At 38.9% G+C, this 19084-nt stretch overlaps 1 protein-coding gene and 1 non-coding gene across 3 annotated transcripts in view; both read right to left on the reverse strand.

Moving 5' to 3' along the window:
• The window catches only part of Fhit (fragile histidine triad diadenosine triphosphatase), a 1032375-nt gene that overhangs the window by 810517 nt on the left and 202774 nt on the right, over positions 1 to 19084 (reverse strand). The window lies entirely within an intron of this gene.
• LOC150066631 (U1 spliceosomal RNA) lies at positions 1305 to 1466 on the reverse strand. Its single transcript, XR_016534709.1, has one exon. It is a non-coding gene; the product is annotated as a U1 spliceosomal RNA (small nuclear RNA).

Consider the following 19084-nt stretch of genomic DNA (forward strand, 5'->3'; position numbering starts at 1 on the left):
AGCAAAACTAAACCCATCTGGAAGTACTTGGGTTATTGACCCCAAACCCCGTTATCTCGAACAAATTCAGACACAAATTCTGGGAAAATTCTTGAATATTCTATGAAGGTGAATTACAGGCATTCACACAATCCAGCACTGTCCTTTCAAGCATTTTTAATGAAGCATATCCAACTGCAAGCAAACCTTTCCCTTTAACACAGAGGAAATCTAAGGTAAAAGGGAAAATAAGCAGTTTATGAACTATTTAAACAAATAAAGCTGCGGAGTTAGGGAGTTATAGATTAAGTTCTCACCCATTAATTCTTGTATTCCCTGACTTGGAGCTGGCTGAAAATGTGCAGGTCTTGGCAGATGGAGGCAATGCTCACATCTAGACCACAGAAAAGGAGAGAAATGGCTGGCAGTGTAAGGAGCAGATTCCTGCATTTTGATATCCCTTTATATGGGGATCCAGAATTTAATAATCCTGCATCCCCAGGTAAAGGAATGATCAGCTCACTGGCTTCCTCTGGGATATCTGTTGCATTAAGTGATATTCTGTTTGGGCGGACATGCCATTCTACTCCTGAAGGAAATTAATTTCTTGATTCTTCCAGCTAATATAATCCCCACTCAGTGCTTTAGCTATTCTCAGGACACCACTAGCTGAAATGCAGTCTGAAGTACCTCCTCTGTGGGAAGATGTAAGATAAGGATGGAAGCAATAGTGTAGGACCAGAGGCACAGGAAGGGTAGGTGCCAGGGGTAAGTAGGCACTGGGCGTCCCTCTTGAGGGCACGTATGACAAGAAGGACTTCTACACTCTCAACTCTTTGCTCAGTGGGGATGTTTATTTTTTTTTACAAGAAATTTATTTTAAAGTATATATGGGCTCTGAACAGGATAAATAAAAGATTATAAGAAAAAGAAACACAGTGACTTGTTGTTTAAAAGTCAACTCAACAAGCCTTTACCAGAAAAAAAGGAAAAGGTCAAGATCAATAAAAGTGCCTTTCCTTTGGAAGGAGATCTGTTTTTAATTTAACACAAATAAATTCTTCTAGTGGATCTTCTGAAGACCAAGAGCACATCAAACTCTACAAGAGATCGGGCCTACAAAGTAAAACTTCTCTAATATTCTCCAACAGAATCAAAACACAGTCAACTCCTCCCACCTTCCCCCACGCCCTGGCCGGTGTCCTTCCTCAGACCTCTGTCTGCTTGAGACTTACAGGCAAGTCAAAACAAGCCTTGAAATATAAGGATGTTATTGCTCACATATGTTATTTGGTCTTAAAACTGCTTTTATTTCTTTTTTTTTAAGGGAGAGAGCACATGCAGCCCCCCACTACCACAAATTACACAGTCGAGTTTCTCCAATGTGGAGAAATCGCAGAGGTCAGTGAGTTCTGAGTGCAATTGAGGTGCCTCGCCCTGAGAAAACCACCTGCATGATCGTGGTGTTTCCCTTGCCAGGTAAGTATAAAACTGCTTTTCTTTTGAGACACAACCTTAAATGGAATGTTCACAGAAGAATTCTAGGGCTGAGCAAAAGCTGCTTTGAAGATTTTCAGGGTGCTAACACTCTTTGATGACCAAAGGAAACTCAGGTAACAAAAGACTTGCCCTTGAAATACCAGTTGCCTTTGTAAAGTACTAGCTGGATTCTTATGAGGAGGGGCCCTTACTACCTTTTGGAAGATAATACAATGGTATTCTCTCTCTCTCTCTCTCTCTCTCTCTCTCTCTCTCTCTCTCTCTCTCTCTCTCTCTCTCTCTCTCTCTCTCTCTCTCTCCCTCTCTCTCTCTCTCTCTCTCTCTCTCTCTCTCTCTCTCTCATCAACTTTATATCCCTCAACAAATCTGTGCAGTGACAGTTATCCAGAACATTTTGATCATTCAGACACACCAAGGCTCAAATTTAACATATAAATCCATTAAACCTAGCCATCTCCTGCCACTTCAACCTTGGTTATACCCAACTTCTATCTCTTACATTTCCATTTTCTCCTTTCTTTCAAGAAAACCTTTTATATCACATAGTTGCAGGGAGTAAAATCAAGTCCTGACCTTAAATTTGCTCTTCTTTTTTAAAAAGAAGCAAACCATCTGCCTCCTTATGCAGTTTAAACATTGTTTTTAGAGAACCTCTTAGATTTCAACATCAAGTTATTTTCTTGGTAGGAGTGACCTTCTCTGAGCTTCACTTCTACTATATAAATCCTGCCAATATCTCAAGGTTCATCTAGTCTATATTCTGAAAATCCTTCAATTTCCTCTCTCTGGAGTCCACCAGAGCTCCCAAACTGGGCTGTTTTCTAGGATCCAAGAAAGTAATTTGCATGATTCAAACTAATTTCCACAGAAAAAGGGCACTGGCGGCAAGATCCAGGGACAGAGCAAGGAAGGATTGTGTGCCTTCCAAAAGGGGGCAGAATTTTGTGGCAGCTCAATTCATTGTCATCAGGAAAACTACAAGATCCTCCAGTGTTTTGAAGGGGGGCTGCAATTAGAAGAATCATGGTCTGAGGTCAGCATCAGTAGAAAAAAAGTTTCTGAGATTGCTTGTCAGTCTGATCCTCTGGTGCACACCTGTTATTGTATTGAAAATGGGGGGGGGGGGTGCTTAAAATTGGAAGATAATGGCTCACATGTGTAACCTAGCAGGAAGAGAGACCCTATCTGGAAAATAACATGTAAAAAAAAGTCTGGCGAGTTGGCTCAGTAGAAAGAGTGCCTGTCTGATAGTAGAAGGCCTTGAGTTCTAACTCTAGTACTGAAAAGAAAAAAAAAAGAAATCCCAAATCTACATTTCATGGAAAAACCTGAATTCTAAATATAGGCTTAATTAGCACCATTAAAACAACAATAACAACTCTGTGAAGTGTACTGAACTCACATAAATACTAATTTGCAACTTCTAGTCCCTGCTGACCTGTGAAGCTTAGAGATAAACGATACACTTTGTAAAAATGTGCTCTCTCGCACGTCACCAGCTAGATCAGGATTTCTCAGAGAGAATATTAATCAGTGTATGTAACATAAGTAAAATAGGCTTCAACTAGACTTTTTCAACTACAGCTTATTATAAATTTTAACTGAGAGTACATGATGTTTATATTTAATGAAAAAAGGATACTGGTAAATAAATTAAGTAGTGCCAAGTTAAATTTCACTAAGCAAGGCTGGATCTTTACTTTGTCCAGTACTAGCAAGTATACTAAATAAACAGATTTGAATGAAATTCATTTGAATTTTTAAAGGAATCAGGCTCCAGACAACTAATTCATATGTTAGAATTTTGTTATTTCCAAATCAAACATACACTGAATTAACAAACTGTCAGCAAAGTTTTCTATTTTTTGGTTAAATCATATTCACTTGCTCTTAAACATTTCTACATTGTATTCTTTATATTTCTAAACTCTTGTAAACAGAAAGAAGAAAGTACCTACCATATTGAAAGCACTGCTTTCAATGGTGATAATCCTAATCTGTCACAGTGCTGAGATCTGAAGATCATAGTTCAAAGCAAGCCTGAACAGGTAAACACAAGAGATTCTTATCTCCAATTAATCAGCAAAAAACTGGACCTGGGGGTATGGCCCAAAGATAGAGTACCAGCAGTGAACAAAAGAAAACTAAGTAAGAACTGAAGGCACACCCACAAATACCTGCCCCACAACTCACACAATTAACTGCAAGGAAATAAAGAACAGATAAAACTTAAATTAATCTTATCTGTCTAGAGTACAGACAGCACACTGTGTCTTGAGCTTCTTTTATCAAATGGACACCCATACCTTACTGCCACGCAAACTTATTTGGTTTTCCTTGTGTAATGGGGTGAGTATTGTACAAGGTTTCATTGCCTTTTTTTCTAACTCAAATTGTTCCTTAAAGGCTTCAAAGTACTAACAAAGTGTTTCACTGCATGAAAGTGCTGTCTACATTTGTCTGGCAAATACCATGCCAACTGAAAAGCCTGATGGGCCTATAATTTGTCATTGGCACAATCATGCTTCAGGCTGAATTCACCATGTGAATTTAACTTGATAAAAAGAAGCATGGAGAGGAAAGCCTTCTGGCACAATTCCCAATAACCAGAACATGAACATGAGATTCCAAGATGACCAAAAGAAGAATTGAAGACAGGATGTTGATGAAGCAACATCCCAGGAGGGAAAATAGGACTATTTGACATATTTTGAAAGAAAGTGATGGATACAGAGCCAATCTGTCATCATCTATGATTCTATACCATCTCACAGAATGAGTTGACATTCTTTTATTTTCAGTTGAGGAAAGTATGGGTGAGAAAAGCTGAATAACATGTCCAAAGTTACCCAGCCATTTAGTTTTTTAAGTAGAGTTTGACCAAATATTCGTAGTTCTCAAGCACAGGTCTAGTCATTACACATGGCTACCTGGCTCTATTCCAATAAGTGACCCAGAAAGTCACCTGTATGTAATTAGCTGCACTGTGAAACTCTCTTAAGAGAGGGTATTGCTCATTTTTAGCTTGATTTTTGCTAAAGGTACAATAGATCAACTGCAAAGATAGAAAAACATCACCTGTATTAATAATATATTCAAATATATTATTTATTAATAATGCATTAGAGAGCTTCTAAATGCTAGAATAAACGCACAACTATATTCAAGAGAAAAAAGTAAGCTTTTGTGATTGTGTGTGTGTGTGTGTGTGTGTGTGTGTGTATCTTGGTCCTAGGGCTAGTACTCTCTCTACTTGAGTCACAGCTCCACTTCCAGCTTTTATGCTAGTGAATTAGAAATAAGAATCTAACATACTTTTCCTGCCTCAGCTAGCTTTGAACCAACATTATCAGACCTTAGCCTCCAGAGTGAGTAGGATTATAGGTATGAGCCACCAGTGCCTGGCAAAGGTAAGCTTGCAACCTGGAAGATGCTTTTGTTGAGAAAAATGTTTATTACTCAACTACAAAGAACTTACTAAGAAACCACCTGGGCCACAAGTAGTCCTAGACTCTTGGGCTAATAGAGGGAAGTAGATAGAGAAAGTTCAGAAGAACCATTCTTTGCTTTGCTTATAGCCAAGCTGAATAAAGCAAAAGAGGGAGAGAGAAAAGTGCCAGCTTCTCTCCAGAGTTCCAATAGACTTCCTTCCTTCTGGCTTCTAGTAATATTTAAAAAGGCAGCTATTAGCCTCAGGATATTATGTACTGCCTTGTGGTTTAGAAATGATACCTTTATTAAGCTCTAGTCAAATTACCTAATTTGTGTATGCCATCTGTTTCCTGAGATCCCCTCACTAATACAGAAGAGATACGAGATTTAATATTGAAAAGCTGAGTGACTCTGATTCTTAACTAATTATCTATTCTGCTGATGCTTCTTATTCGAGTGAGGGTCATAACCTAAAAAAGTTAGCAAGAAATCATATCTTTATTTTTTGGGGAGAACCAACAGCATATATTGGTGAAAGAAATTAGAAAGAAACCCAAAATCATAAGTATGAGAATTCATAGAACAAAATAAATTTTATGGTTATCAATATGTGATTTCAGCCCTTGCTGAAATAATTAAATTTCTATTTTTTTTTTTGCCAGTCCTGGGCTTGAGCTCAGGGCCTGAGCACTGTCCTTGGACTTTCTCAAGGCTAGAGCTCTACCACTTGAGCCTCAGCACCACTTCCGGCTTTTTGCTATGCATGTGGTACCGAGGAATTGAACCGGGTCCTCATGCATGTTAGGCAAGCACTTTAACCACTAGGCCAAACTCCCGGCCCCTTAAATTTCTATTTCTTATTTAATATTTTATTTAGTCAATTAGTGCTTACTACTTAAAAAGCATTATTCTATGAATTAGACAGAGGGCAGAGACCAGAACAACAACAAAAATGCCTAGAAGCATACTCACATTCAAGAAGAGTGGGGAAAAAAAGCAAGAAAAGAAACCATACAATTCAACATCGGTTATATGCTTAGCAAAATAAGGCAGATAGTGAATAGGAGAATTGGAAGAACATTGCTGATATATAAAAGGAAAGAAAGTCTTTACTTAAAATACAGCATTTCAACAGAGACCTAAAAGCAGGTAAAGCAAGTACTGTTGACATCCATGGAAGCCTGTGCAACCAACAAATTACAAAACATCGAGTTGTTTGGCACTTTTGAGTGACAATAAAAGACCAGTCTAGCTGGCGAATAGGAAGAGAAAAGGACACTCAATAACCTATTTGTCTATACCAAAAGCCCTCCTAGAATTCTAGCCTCTCTTTAAGAAAAGAAGTCCTTAGAATCTGGAGTAGTGATAGGAATCCCTTTAGTATTAAGAGGATAACTCCAGATGCTGAGTTCGTTATAGGTGGATCTTAAATGTTCCTCAAAGACTCATGTGGCTCAGTCTTTAGCCTATGGTACTATTGGGAAATAGAGGAGCCCTTAAAGAGATAAAATTTAGTAAGCATGGCCTTAAGTTTCTGGAAGTGTGCCGGCAAAGGGGAACTATAGGACTCACTCTCTCTTTTCCTGTTCTCTTTTGCTTCCTGGCCATGAGATTAGTACCTTTGTACACCATGATATATCACACCACGATGCCTGCCACACCACAGGGCCAAGAGCAGTGGAAACAAACACTCACATGCTCAGACTTCTGAAGACATATAAATGTCTCTATAAGATGACTCTAAGGCATGTGGTCACAGTAAAGAAAGCTAACCCACAGTTACAAATAAAGTGATAAGGGAAAAATCTAAGTGGGAAATGTTTGGCTTGAACCAAAGTGGTTGAATTTATATTTTATAAACATTATAGATAGGTAGAGGACATATAATCCAAATTTAGAAATGAGAAAAAATAGGTCTGAGCTAGAAACAGGGTCTGGGAAGCGTCAGCCAGGAGACTAAATAAGATCATTTCTATCATCAAGGGATTGAGAAGAGTCAAAGCTGGGGAGAGGGAGAGGGAGAGGGAGAAGGAGGGAAACAAGTAAGAATGGATTCCTGAGTTATGTTGGTAGGTCAGCAAAGGAGACTACAGAATAAAGGCCGTTATGGTAGGAGGAAAACCAAGAGCCAGGGGTATGGTATTCCCAAAGCTAAAACCAGCAGGTCCCATATTCTTTCCATAGGTCCAATGAGAACAGAGCTGGGATTTGAACAATGAGCCTGGTGATGAATGATATGCCATTGGTGATCTAAACCAAGAGCATTGTGTGAACAAAGGGAATGGAGTTCAAGTGCAGACATCCTAGACAGCAATGAATGATGCAGTTGGTAACAACAGTTAAGCAGGTTACCTCTTTTCTTTCTTTTTTCTTTTGCTTTCGTTTCTTTTTTGCCAGTCCTGGGGCTTGAACTCAGGACCTGGGCACTCCCCTTGAGCCTTCTCAAGGCTAGTGCTCTACCACTGGAGCCACAATAACATTTTTGGCTTTTTCTGTGTATGTGGTACTGAGGAATCTAACCTAGGGCTTTGTGCATGCTAGGCAAGTACTCTACCACTAGACCATGCTCCTAACCCCAGGTTACCTTTTATTTTTCTTTCTCTCTCTTTTATTCTTGTTTCCATCTCTGAAGTTTAGAGATATTAGTCACTTTGTATACTTTCAGGAATTATCTAGTAGAGAGAGGAACCCAGTTGGAACAGTGTCTGGAGGTAAGCAAGAAGGGACAAGGGCCAGACAGCAGGGAGATGTGATCAGCACAGCCATCAACAGAACACACAGTGCAGAGGTTCCCTTCACTTTTCTCAGTAAAGAAGGAAGTGAAGGTAAGCCACGGGGTATGAAAAGAAAACAGATCTATTGGGAATCCAAAATAGGAAGAAAGTAGGAAATTGTCTCATGGAGGGCAAGTGAATATACAGTAAAATTACTAGGTAGCATGTTGGGCCTAAATTGTCTTTGATGGAAATGAGGCTGGTAAGCTATAGAGAAAAGAATGCTGAAATCAGCTCCCTCTCTTAGTCATATTCTGGGAGACTCCAAAGAGGTTGATGTTCTCTCTAGAACTTTCCATCCTCTGTTCTTTGCGAGAATTAGTGGTCAGCTTCTGGTTCGGATTCCTCCCCATGGGTAGATCTCCAGGCCAGCTGTAACCAAACTGAGAAAATGCAAACATATGTTTATTTAATATTTGCTCAACAAACTTAAAGCTTCATGCATATGAGTTGTATCTCATACTTATGGTTAAAACCATGCAATGACAACAGGGGAATAAAATTGGCTATTTATCAAAGGAAAATACAGATGACATGCTGAGAAGAAGAAACCCAAATGTTATATTGGGTGGCATTATCTCAGTTTCCATGGAAGGTACTTGTGTCCACCTGGACACAGAGACTACACAACAGCCACTGAAAAACAAAAGCAAGGAACTGTAGGTGTCTCCAGTGTCCCCCACATTCAGAGGAATACAATCAACACAACATTCAAATATATGGAAATTATCTTTATTTTAGATTCATTCTCATTTAGCTTTTCAGGCTCTGAGAATGTGAAAAACAAATCTGAAACCCTACTTTAAAAAGCTTTCATGTAAATTCTTCCTGGTACATAAAAGCCCAGACCCTACATACAACTGGGAGGGGGAAAAAGACAAATGACCCCTGACATAAAACTTTTAAATGTCCTGCATGCAAATCCACTTTCACTCCATTCTTTTGTAATGCAATAACCAGAGAAAATTAGAATTGCAAAAATGCCAAAAGAGCTACAAGGAAATTATACAACAAAGTCGTTTCACAGTGATATTGAGGAAGGAATACAAAATGAATAGAGGAAAACAGAGAGACAGACTCTGTGCTTGTGATGTATGAGAGTGCTGTGTATACATGAACATGCATGTCTGAGAGAGAGGCACTGACAGAAAATTGTTTTCTTTCTTTCCTTTGTTCTTCCTGAGCAAAACTTAAATATAGACACTACTCTGGCTGCATTTCAGTAAGGTGAAGCAGAGTTCTTATTCTATATTTTACTATGTAGGTTTGAAATACTTAACTTGTAATATAAAGGAGACCTATTGAGTGGCAAATTTTAAAACATCAAGCAATTATCCATACAGATTTTCAGAAATGCTGATACTGTTTTCCTCCATGTGTTAATTTATTTAATTCCAAGACACTATAGAATCTCAGTGCTATGGATGTCTCCCTTGGGTTTCAGTGAAATAGAATGATAGTGAGGTAGACTGCTTTATGCTTGATAGCTGGAACATGCTAAATAATGCAAACAAATTTTGAAAATACATTTTGCAATTTCTCAGTTATATAAGCAGCTACTAATATCTGTGTCCTCTCTTAATTTTTTTGATCTTCTTTTCTTTTCTGTTTATTTTTTAAATTTCTTTTTCAACTCCCATCAGCAAACAATGAAGAAAGAAATATGTCTATGTGGGCTATGGAACAGAAAAGAAAAGGCTAAATAAACCCTGCAAATTTCTCTGTAGTGTTTAACTGGTTGCTATCAGACACAAGGCAATTTCATATTGATCCTGGAGCTGTTATAACTATAAAGGAAGATATGTATGAAGTAAATCCTCCATATATAAACAGTGCTCGATTTTGGTGAGATACAAACATTATTTGCCTACATAATATTTTTTCTTTGCCCTTTTAGCTTTTTCTGTAGTAGCCTTGAAAAAAAATCAGCTTTCTAGACCTCCCTGAATCATGGAATGATCAAGAAAAAGTTAATAATCAGATTGCTCAGAAATAAATTTCTATGTAGGGATTCTAAAACCTACTACGTCACAGGTCTGTCTCAGGTTACAATTGGTTAGATTTGCCTTTAAACACGTGTCCTCTTTTTCCCCTTCCTAGAAAAACCTTTTGATGTCCAAGACTGGAAAGACCTGATGGCTAGCATTGAGACTAAAGTCTCCTGACAAGTTCTGATAAGGCATGACCCAGTAAAATGGTGGAGAGAGGAGGGGAGGGAGAGAGAGAGAGAACACTGCACTTTGTACTTGACAAACGTCTTGGGGGGAAAAACACCCTTCTTTTGTTTAGCGACCATGATGGTCAATTTTGTACATCAACTTGGCTAAGCCATGATATCTAGACATTTGATTAAACATGGCTGAAGAGCTTTGTGGAGGTACTTCTTTAGATGATTTTGATGGGTACATTGGTACATCCATGTAACTATCATATAGCCCTCTGTTACCCTTAGCCTCCAGATCAGTAAAATAGGAATATGAGGTATATTGACACCCTAGGGCTGTTCAAAGAATTGCATGGAACATAATGTATAAAACTTTAAAAAACACAAATGCTGGCTGGTAGTTTGGCCTACTGTTAGAGTGCTTGCCTAGCAAGCATGAAGACCTGGCTTCCATTCCTCGGTATCACATACATTGAAAAAAAGCCAGAAGTGGTACTATGGCTCACGTGGTAGAGCTGTAGCTTTGAGAAAGCCCAAGTACAGTTGCTCAGGCCTAGAGTACAAGCCCAGGCCTGGCAAAAAAAAATTTAAAACAAAATTTAAAATCCACAAATGCCATTACAGAATCACTCTGCTTTGGCAAAATAATTGATATAGATAGCTCTCGATAGTTCAATGATAGTATTCATTTAAGATAATAATTTTCTTTAAGTCTGACCACTAAAATTCATATTGAGCATTTAGAAAATCAAAAAAGCCCAAGAGCTACTATAATCTACTAAAAATTAGCATTTTTAAAAATGTGTAAGGTAAGTAGTATCTGAACCTCTCTTTTTATTTGGAGACAGGATTTTAGTGTATAGCCTCACACTTCTGAACCTTTGCCTCTCCCTTCTACTTTCTGGAATTATAGGTATGCATCACCATACCCAGCTGTGTGGAGCAGTTTAATGTATTGTCTCTACACTGTAGTAGTCAGTAATACTTTGGGGCTAATTTTTATAAATAAAGCTAAAGATTAGAGCAGGTAAATGAACTTACCCCAAAATATATAGCAAATACTCAGACCAGAAATCAAACCCTAGTCTGAACAGAACACTTGTAGTTAATCACCAACGTGGCAGATGATGGTCAGTGTTCTCTTGCTAACACAGAACTAGTGTGTGATCAGGAATATATGTGTATATGTGTTTGCTCAGCCTGTAAACACCAAATCAAGATGCTCAAATTATAAGGACACCTGCTCTCTTGCCCAGAATAGCACTTTAATTTGAAAGAGAGTAGAAGCCTGATCCATATTAGCTACTCTGGGTAGCACCGTCTTTTCTTCCTGATGAAAAAATCCCTTCCCACAGACATCCTGAAGATTATCAGTAGAAAGCCTGGTTCACCCATTTTAAATTGTGAATACAGCCATAATCTCATTTTCTTTATTTTCTAAGCCTTTTTGTTAAGAAGGGCAGGTACTATTAACTCCATTTCACAGGTGAAAGAACTGAGTTCTAGAAAGGTTAAATCACCCAAAGTTACACAGGGAATTAGGAAATGACTGGTAGGAGAGTTCATCTTCTGCCATCCTCACATTCCATTATGCTCCCTCACCTGTCATTACCAAGTGCTCTGAGCACGTGGAATACAGGAGGCATGTTATCAGATCTTCGGGGTGAAAGTGTTCTCAATCTGGGTGGGAAAATGAACACAAGTGTGCACATATGTGTACATTGCTCTACAGTGTATGTGTGCACACACGCACACACACACACACCCCACCCAAAAGACATTCTGTAGTTTCATTTGTCACAATGGTTTGCAAACAACTCAGTCAAGGATATAGAAAACTCTCAAGCTGCCTTTCAGAAACAGAGCTCAGGGTGTGAATGTCACGGTGAAGGAGAAGTTGTGGGTAATGGGTGGGTGGGCCGGCAATGGTACAGACTGCAGTCACTGTGGAACGGAGTGCAGAGAGTGAAAGCCCTTAACCATTGCAAAGAAGCAATGGCAAGACACATGAGGTACCCAGAGAAATGTCCAAGAAAAAACACGAGAAAAAGCTTTGCCACTATGTTTCTTTTCTTTCATCTTTTTTGTAGGTTGTGGGACTCGAACCCTGGGCCCAGGAGTTGTCACTGATCTCTTCAGCTCAAGGCTACCACCCTACCCCATAAGCCACAGTGCCACTTCCAGTTTTCTGGAGATTAATTGGAGAGAAGACTCTCACAGACTTTTAAGTGAATGGGCTGGTTTTGAACCAGGATCCTTAGCCTCCTGAGTAGCTAGGATAATAGGCGTGAGTCACTGTGCCTGACTGCAACTTTCTTTCTAAATTTCAGAGTATTAAATACAATCCTCTGGGAACAACAAATTCATACTTTGATTCACCCATAAGCTATTTATAGAATACAGAGCAAGGGGGAAATGATTGTGAAAATAACAACAATACCAAAAAAATTCAAATAAGCAAGAGATTGTGGTCATAGTATTAACTTGAAACCAAAGAGAGGACATATACAGGTGTCCTCACATTACGAATCTAGCATCAAAGCCAGGATTTTCAGATGGTAATATTTGCCTTTCATGAGCTAGGCAAGCTAACGGTCACTGGTCACAGCACAGTAGAAGTTAACTTCTCTTTTCTTGCTGGCCACATGAATGTGTATTACAAGGCAAAAAGTGGAGCTGCAAGAGGTGAAGTTCAAAGAGCAATGACTGGCAGTGGGGACAGAAGTTCCCAGGAAACCGAGACAAGAAGGATTCTAAACACAGTCACATCTGGCACCAGTGACCTCTCACCAAGCAGAGGCAGCACTAAGAGCTGCATCCCCTAGAATATAGCTGCCATCAAAATCAGGAAGATAGCATCAAGTGTCTTTCTCTCTGCATTAGCAAAAAGAAGTTTGGGGAAGTCAGACATCAGATAACTAGCCAACCTCTTGGAAAGAATTATTCACAAAATCATAGCTATTCAAAATGTGGACCAACCATCCTTTCAAATTAAAGTGGTTATCAGTGTTTAGAATATAAAGGTAGATGGAAGCTTTCAAATTGTGGCTCGAAAGTAAAAATAGTGGCACAAAATGACAAGGAATAATTAAGCAAATATGACTTTTCCTAAAAATCCCCAAGGATCCACTTGATCTACTCATGGCATCATGTCACACAGAGTGCAATACAACGGGATCCACAAAGCACTTCATATTCTTTCTTAAATGCATCAAAGAGTGTAAAAGGGAAGTGTTGATTCTTAATGCACAGATATGGTCCTCTTCTTTGTTTTGCTTTGGTGAACATTCTTCCTGCTGCCAGCAGCTGGCTTACAACACATGCCTGGCTCTAACCCAAATGCTCTAACTCCCCATCTCAGCCACATGTCTTCCTCACTGTCTTCATCTCTCAGTTCTGTATTATGCATTTCAGCAGAGCCTCTCAATTTGTTTGATGTTCTTCCTGCTTTGCCGAGATTTTTGTTGTTGTGTTTCTGGTGCTGGTCTTAGGGCTTGGATTTAGGGCTTGAGTGCTACCTTTCCCAAACTTTCATTTCTCAACGATATTAATCTAACACTTCAGCCACAGCTGCACTTCCAGCTTTTTTTTGGTAGTTAATTGGAGAAGATTTTCACACTTTCCTGACTGGTCTGACCTCCAACCATGATCCTCAGAGGTCAGGCACAAATCGCCAGTGCCCAGCTTTCTTTAGCTATGAGATAGCCTGGACATTTGGCTAAAAAGTCTTCATGCACGGAAGGGAAATGGAGATCGTGAATGTCCCAATCTTCATCATTTAATCCCACAGTTTAGTAACAGAATCACTGACTTTGCTGCTGAGGCTGACTTCAAATTGCAAGCCTCAGATCTCAGATTTAATCCTTCAGAATTCAATTGTCTCAAGCCCCAAAGTTATTCTATAATACAGGAGTTTTAAATCCAAGGCCAAATCTGACTCCACAAGTCATTGTCTTCCTACAACACTGAAATAATGGTTGAAAAGAGATCTCCATCCATTAATCATTTTGACCAAGTTCATAAATGTTACTATAAACCAGGTTCTGGAAACCCAGAAAAAGTAAGATCCTTGTCCAGAAAGATATAGTTCAGTGCTCCTCAAACTGTACTCCTTAGAACACCAATATCTTTTGTAAAAAAATTCCCAGGACCCAAATATGTATCAGACTAATGGATGTTCAATATTCTTTGGGATATTTTTCAAACTCATTTTCATCTCAATCTTCATCCTATACTTTAAAAAAATTCTCAAAAAAATTATCTTATATAATTGCCTTGAAAACCAGATATTTTGACATGAAAATATATGTCTCCATATAAAGGCATTCAGCAGTTTGCTTAATTAGATAGATAATTGGATTGGGGTGGGGGATGGTCATGGGGCTTTAACTCTGAGCCTGGGTGTTGTCCCTGAGCTCTTCAGCTCAAGGCTAGTGCTCTACTACTTGAGCCACAGCAACACTTCCCATTTTCTGGTGAATAACTAGTTAAGAGTCTCACAGACTTTTATGTCCAGACTGGCTTTGAACTGCCATCCTCAAATCTTAGCCTCCTAAGTAGCTAGGATTACAGATATGAGGCACTGGCGCTCAGCTGGCTTATTATTATTATTTTTTTAATTTTTGGCAGTACTAAGGTTTGAACTCATGGTTCACCTTTGCTAAGTAGGTGTTCTACTGTTTAAGCAATATCTCTAGCCCTTCTTGCTTAGGATATATTTTAGATAAGGTCTTACTTTTTTGCCCCAGGTAGACCTAAACCATGATTCTCCTAATTCTATTTATCACTGTGTCTTGGATGACAGAGGCACATACCACTGTACTCAGTATTTTCTGTTGGGATAGGGTCACCTGAACATTTTGCTTCAGCTATCCTCACACTGCAATCTTCCAAGTGTTCTCCTTCCCCAGAATTCTACACCTTGAAATAAGGATCATTTTTTTAAATAAAATAAGGATAGTGAAGTGTTTTCATACAGAGTAAATAGTATTTTCAAATAAATAAGGAAAGTGAATCTGAATGCTGTCTATGAAGAAATTGTATGTTCTTTTTTTTTTTACTATAATTCATATAAACAGAAAGGAAGGTGGAGATACCCATAGCAATGACCATGTATAGAGTTTCTATGAGACAATCTAAGGTCTCTTTCCCCAGTATCTTATTTCATTCCACATCAATTCTAGGAGGTGAAGCTTACTATTAATTTAAATATTAAATGTCTACCCAAGGCCCATATGCTAAAGGCTTGATTGTGAGCTTGTGGAGCTCACTAATAAATAGTAGTAATATTGTTAAAAAGGTGGAACCTATGAGTATGAGAGCACAGTTCTGTAATACCTCTACTGGGGAAGGTGAGATGAGAGAATTTTGAGTCCCAATCCCAGCTGAGCTACATAACAAGATCTAGTCTGAGAAAGATGAAAAAAAATGGAGGCGAGCCTAGGAAAGAGGGTAAGTCATTTGGTCAGTAGCAGATACTGGGGCCATAGCACCTTTCTGTGACTTTGCTGCTTGGATGCCTTACAGGGAGCCACTTCCTCCACTACCCAGGTAGAACCAAGTTCCTAGTAACAACTATAGATAAGGTTGATTCAAAAGTAGATGACTATTAGATTAAAAACTCAATGGTCTCCACTTCTGCTACTGTACATCTAGAGAAAGAGGCACAACTACTGCCTATCAACAGAGAAACAAATTAATAAATTAATAACAGCTAGGGGCCAAAGTATTTTGCAGCAGAATACAAAGAAGGAAAGATTATGGAAAAGCCTAAGCTAAAACCATAGCAAGGGCTCTTTTTAAATTACTATTGACTTCTTAGACCCTAATAGAAGACAGAGTGCTTGAAGATGAGATACCAGGAAACTGTATATGTAATCTCAGATAAACACTGATAAATCAACACCCAGAACTGGATGTTGCTTTCTCTATTACATCTTAAATAGAGTATAGCTAACAGCAGTTCATGTGGATGTAGACTAGGCAGGATTATACTATTGTGCCAGTTTCTACTCCCCCTTCCTTACAAAGACCAAAGGCATCATGTGAAATTCTCTATGATCAGTTGCATAGGAAACGGGGGAAAAATTACTTTACTGATAATGACACACAAAGAAATGAGTAGCAACCTAAAGTACATCCAAAATGTTATAAACTCAATGTGAATCACTCTAAGGGACATGAGAGAAGAAAAAGCTTGTCAGGAGGAAGAGCTTCAGGGAGTACTCTCTACAGTCAACTTTTCCTGGTAAAAGAACTGCTCTGAGACATTGTTCTACATTAACTGACAGGTCCAACTAGGCCAGAAATCCAGAAGAGGAAAAGGTAAAGAAAGTGTAAAGAAACACACACCTTACACCTCTCAAATTTTTGCTAGCATGTGGAAATATATGTCCCAGAGATCCGCTGTAAGGAGAAGACACTCAGTAAATACAAGAGATAAGATGATCTATCTCTTTCCCTGCCAACTGAATCCATGGTCTCATAAAAGCTGCTAGGTGCTGGTGGCTCATACCTGTAACCATAGCTGGTCAGGCGGCTGAGATCTAAGGATCACAGTTCAAAGCCTGCCTGACCAGGAAAGTCTATGAGACTCTTATCTCTAATAAAACTCAGAAAAAGATGAAAGTGGTGCTGTGGCTCAAATGGTAGAATGCTAGTTTTGAGCAAAAGCAGCTCAGGGACAGGATCCAGGCTCTGAATTCAAGCTCCAGGGACCAACACACCACACACACACACACACACACACATTGCTGTTTAGCAGCCATGGTGGCCAAGGACAGAAGTTTACACAATACTACTCCAAATGTCTACCCCACCAGGAGTATAAACAAGCAATTCTAGTGTAGACTTTCACTCTAAATAAGAATGTGCTCCATGTATTTCCTAGATTACATTCAGTAAAATGGTGCCATGAAGCCAGCACTAGTCAATGGCCTATTCACAACCTCAAACTAGTAGTTTGTGAAGTCCAGATTCCTCCGCTCTGATCACATACTCTACTCGGTCTGAATAATAAATAAAAGGAGGTCAAAATGTCCAATTGTTCAGTATTGCATAGAAGACAACTTCCCTGGACAATTGTGTAAACTACCTAGTAATTTGTGAGAGATACAGTGAGTGAGAAATAAACTGTGCTTGTGTCAAGGCTGAAGAGTTAACTGATCTCCTTCCCTATCGTATTCTGATCCATGCAAACCCTGAACAAAGATACAGAAAAAATACCTTGACTGGATTATCTACCTGTATAGGGCACTTTGTCTGTGTGTATCCTACCTGTTACAGCAAGAACGAAAATGAGTCCTTACCTTACCAGAGAAAGATACTTACATTCAATTTGGATTTCCATGCTTATGCATGGCAGGTTTTATTCACCTTAATGGTCTCCCACAGAAGTTATGCTGTTTTCTCACCAGGTTGGTTCAGCAACGCTGTTTTGGGCATTGTTCCCAGAAGCTTAGCCTCAGGCCTATTTCTCTGATACTACCAGTGTGTCTTTGAAATGCCTCATATCCTTCAATAAATTTCTTTTCTATTTACACTATCCAGTTATCATTTTATTGTTTGCAACTAATACACCTGGCCATATAGTCCTTCTTGCACTTCCAACATCCAAGCAAATAATTGGCCATTCATGACCTAACAGTTCCCTCTCCATAAACTCAAATCCAGCAACAATCTTCTGTGGAATCTCCCAGAAACTCCTTTACCTGCAAGCCATGAGAAAGAGACTCCCTCCTAGCTTCCCAAAAATCTCACCAGCATTCATTTTCCAATTCAATTTTCTTTCCTAGCCTAAGGCTGGCCTGTTTATGGGCTGGAATACATTTTTTTGTGGGTGGACATGGAAATATCATTGATTAAATCCAAATTCTAGCTTTTCATCTATCTTTTGAACTGGAAGTACACTCATGGACACACCAGTGCTTTGAATGTGCCATCTATCTGTTCCATTTTTCAACATACATTTTGTTTGCTTTTGGGGGTTACATTTTAAATACAGTCCATTTTTTTTTGTAAATTGCACAGAAGAATTAAGAAATCTGTCAGAGTCATTTCAAAACAGTAACTAAGTAGTCTACATATTAGACCAGATTAGAATGGCATATCATTTCACTTCCCAAGATAGCCTGTAAATGCACTCAGGCAAATTGCAGAGGCCACTAGGCCACCTCCCCAGAGGAGTTCTCAGGGGGATCTAATGGTAAACAGAGTAGGGCACTGCAAAAAGTGCTAGAAGAAAGTATTTAAACAGTAATCTTATGAAAGGAAATAAGCACATTTTTTGATGCGTTAAGTTTAAAAGGACTTAGATTTAGTGTGCAAATTCCCATGGAATCCTACTTAGCCCCCTAATCTATGTCAAAGCAAACTTAGTTTCACATCAATGGTGCTTCTCATTTATCTTAATACTAAGGATTTATTTCTTATGCAAAATTGTTCCGTTTTACCAGCCTGGAACCTTAAAGAAATCACATTCTCTTCTCAATTTTTCTTTAAGCCAAGGTGTCATCAAGCTGAAAATCTGCAGACACAATTTTGGTTCTCTTCCACAGGAAACTCAGGGAAGTGCCCGATCCAGGCAACAGCAGATTAGCACTGGCCCTGCTGACAGATTCTTAACACCGTTAGAAAGAGAACAACACCAGTGGCATATAATGATTTACAACGATTTCTCCTCTTAACCAAAGCTGAACCAATAAGTATCTAGACTGTTCCATGACTGTGTGGCCTGGAAGCTGGGTTCTTCAAAGGGAAAGAAAAAGCAAAAAGTTACAACTGAAATGTGGAATAGTTTAGCCCATATGTTATGTACCTATGAACTTGGTTAATAATGTAACACCAGGGACTATCCAGAAACTAAGTACTCAGATGACAAATTAAGGTTACTATTTTCATCTCATCAGTTTTATTTTGATGATACAGCAGAAACATATCCAAATCTTATTAGGTTAAAAATAAAGAAGTGAAATTTCTTTTCATTTTAATGCTAGTTGTAGGACTTGAACTCAGGGTCTGGGCACTGTCCTTGAGCTTTTTCAAAGCTACTGGCTCTACCTCTTAAGCCATAACACCACTTCTGGCTTTTTCTGTGTATGTGGTACTAAGGAATTGAATCCAGAGCTTTGTGCGTGCTAGGTAAGCACTGTGCCACTGAGCCACATTCTTGGCCTGGAATTTCTTTACAAAATAATGAAGAGTAATCGAGGTAAAAGAGTTCCTTAAAATATTTCAG

The sequence above is a fragment of the Megascapheus bottae genome, chromosome 2, assembly GCF_031878675.1.
Source record: "Megascapheus bottae isolate mThoBot1 chromosome 2, mThoBot2.hap1, whole genome shotgun sequence".
NCBI classification, from domain to species: domain Eukaryota; kingdom Metazoa; phylum Chordata; class Mammalia; order Rodentia; family Geomyidae; genus Megascapheus; species Megascapheus bottae.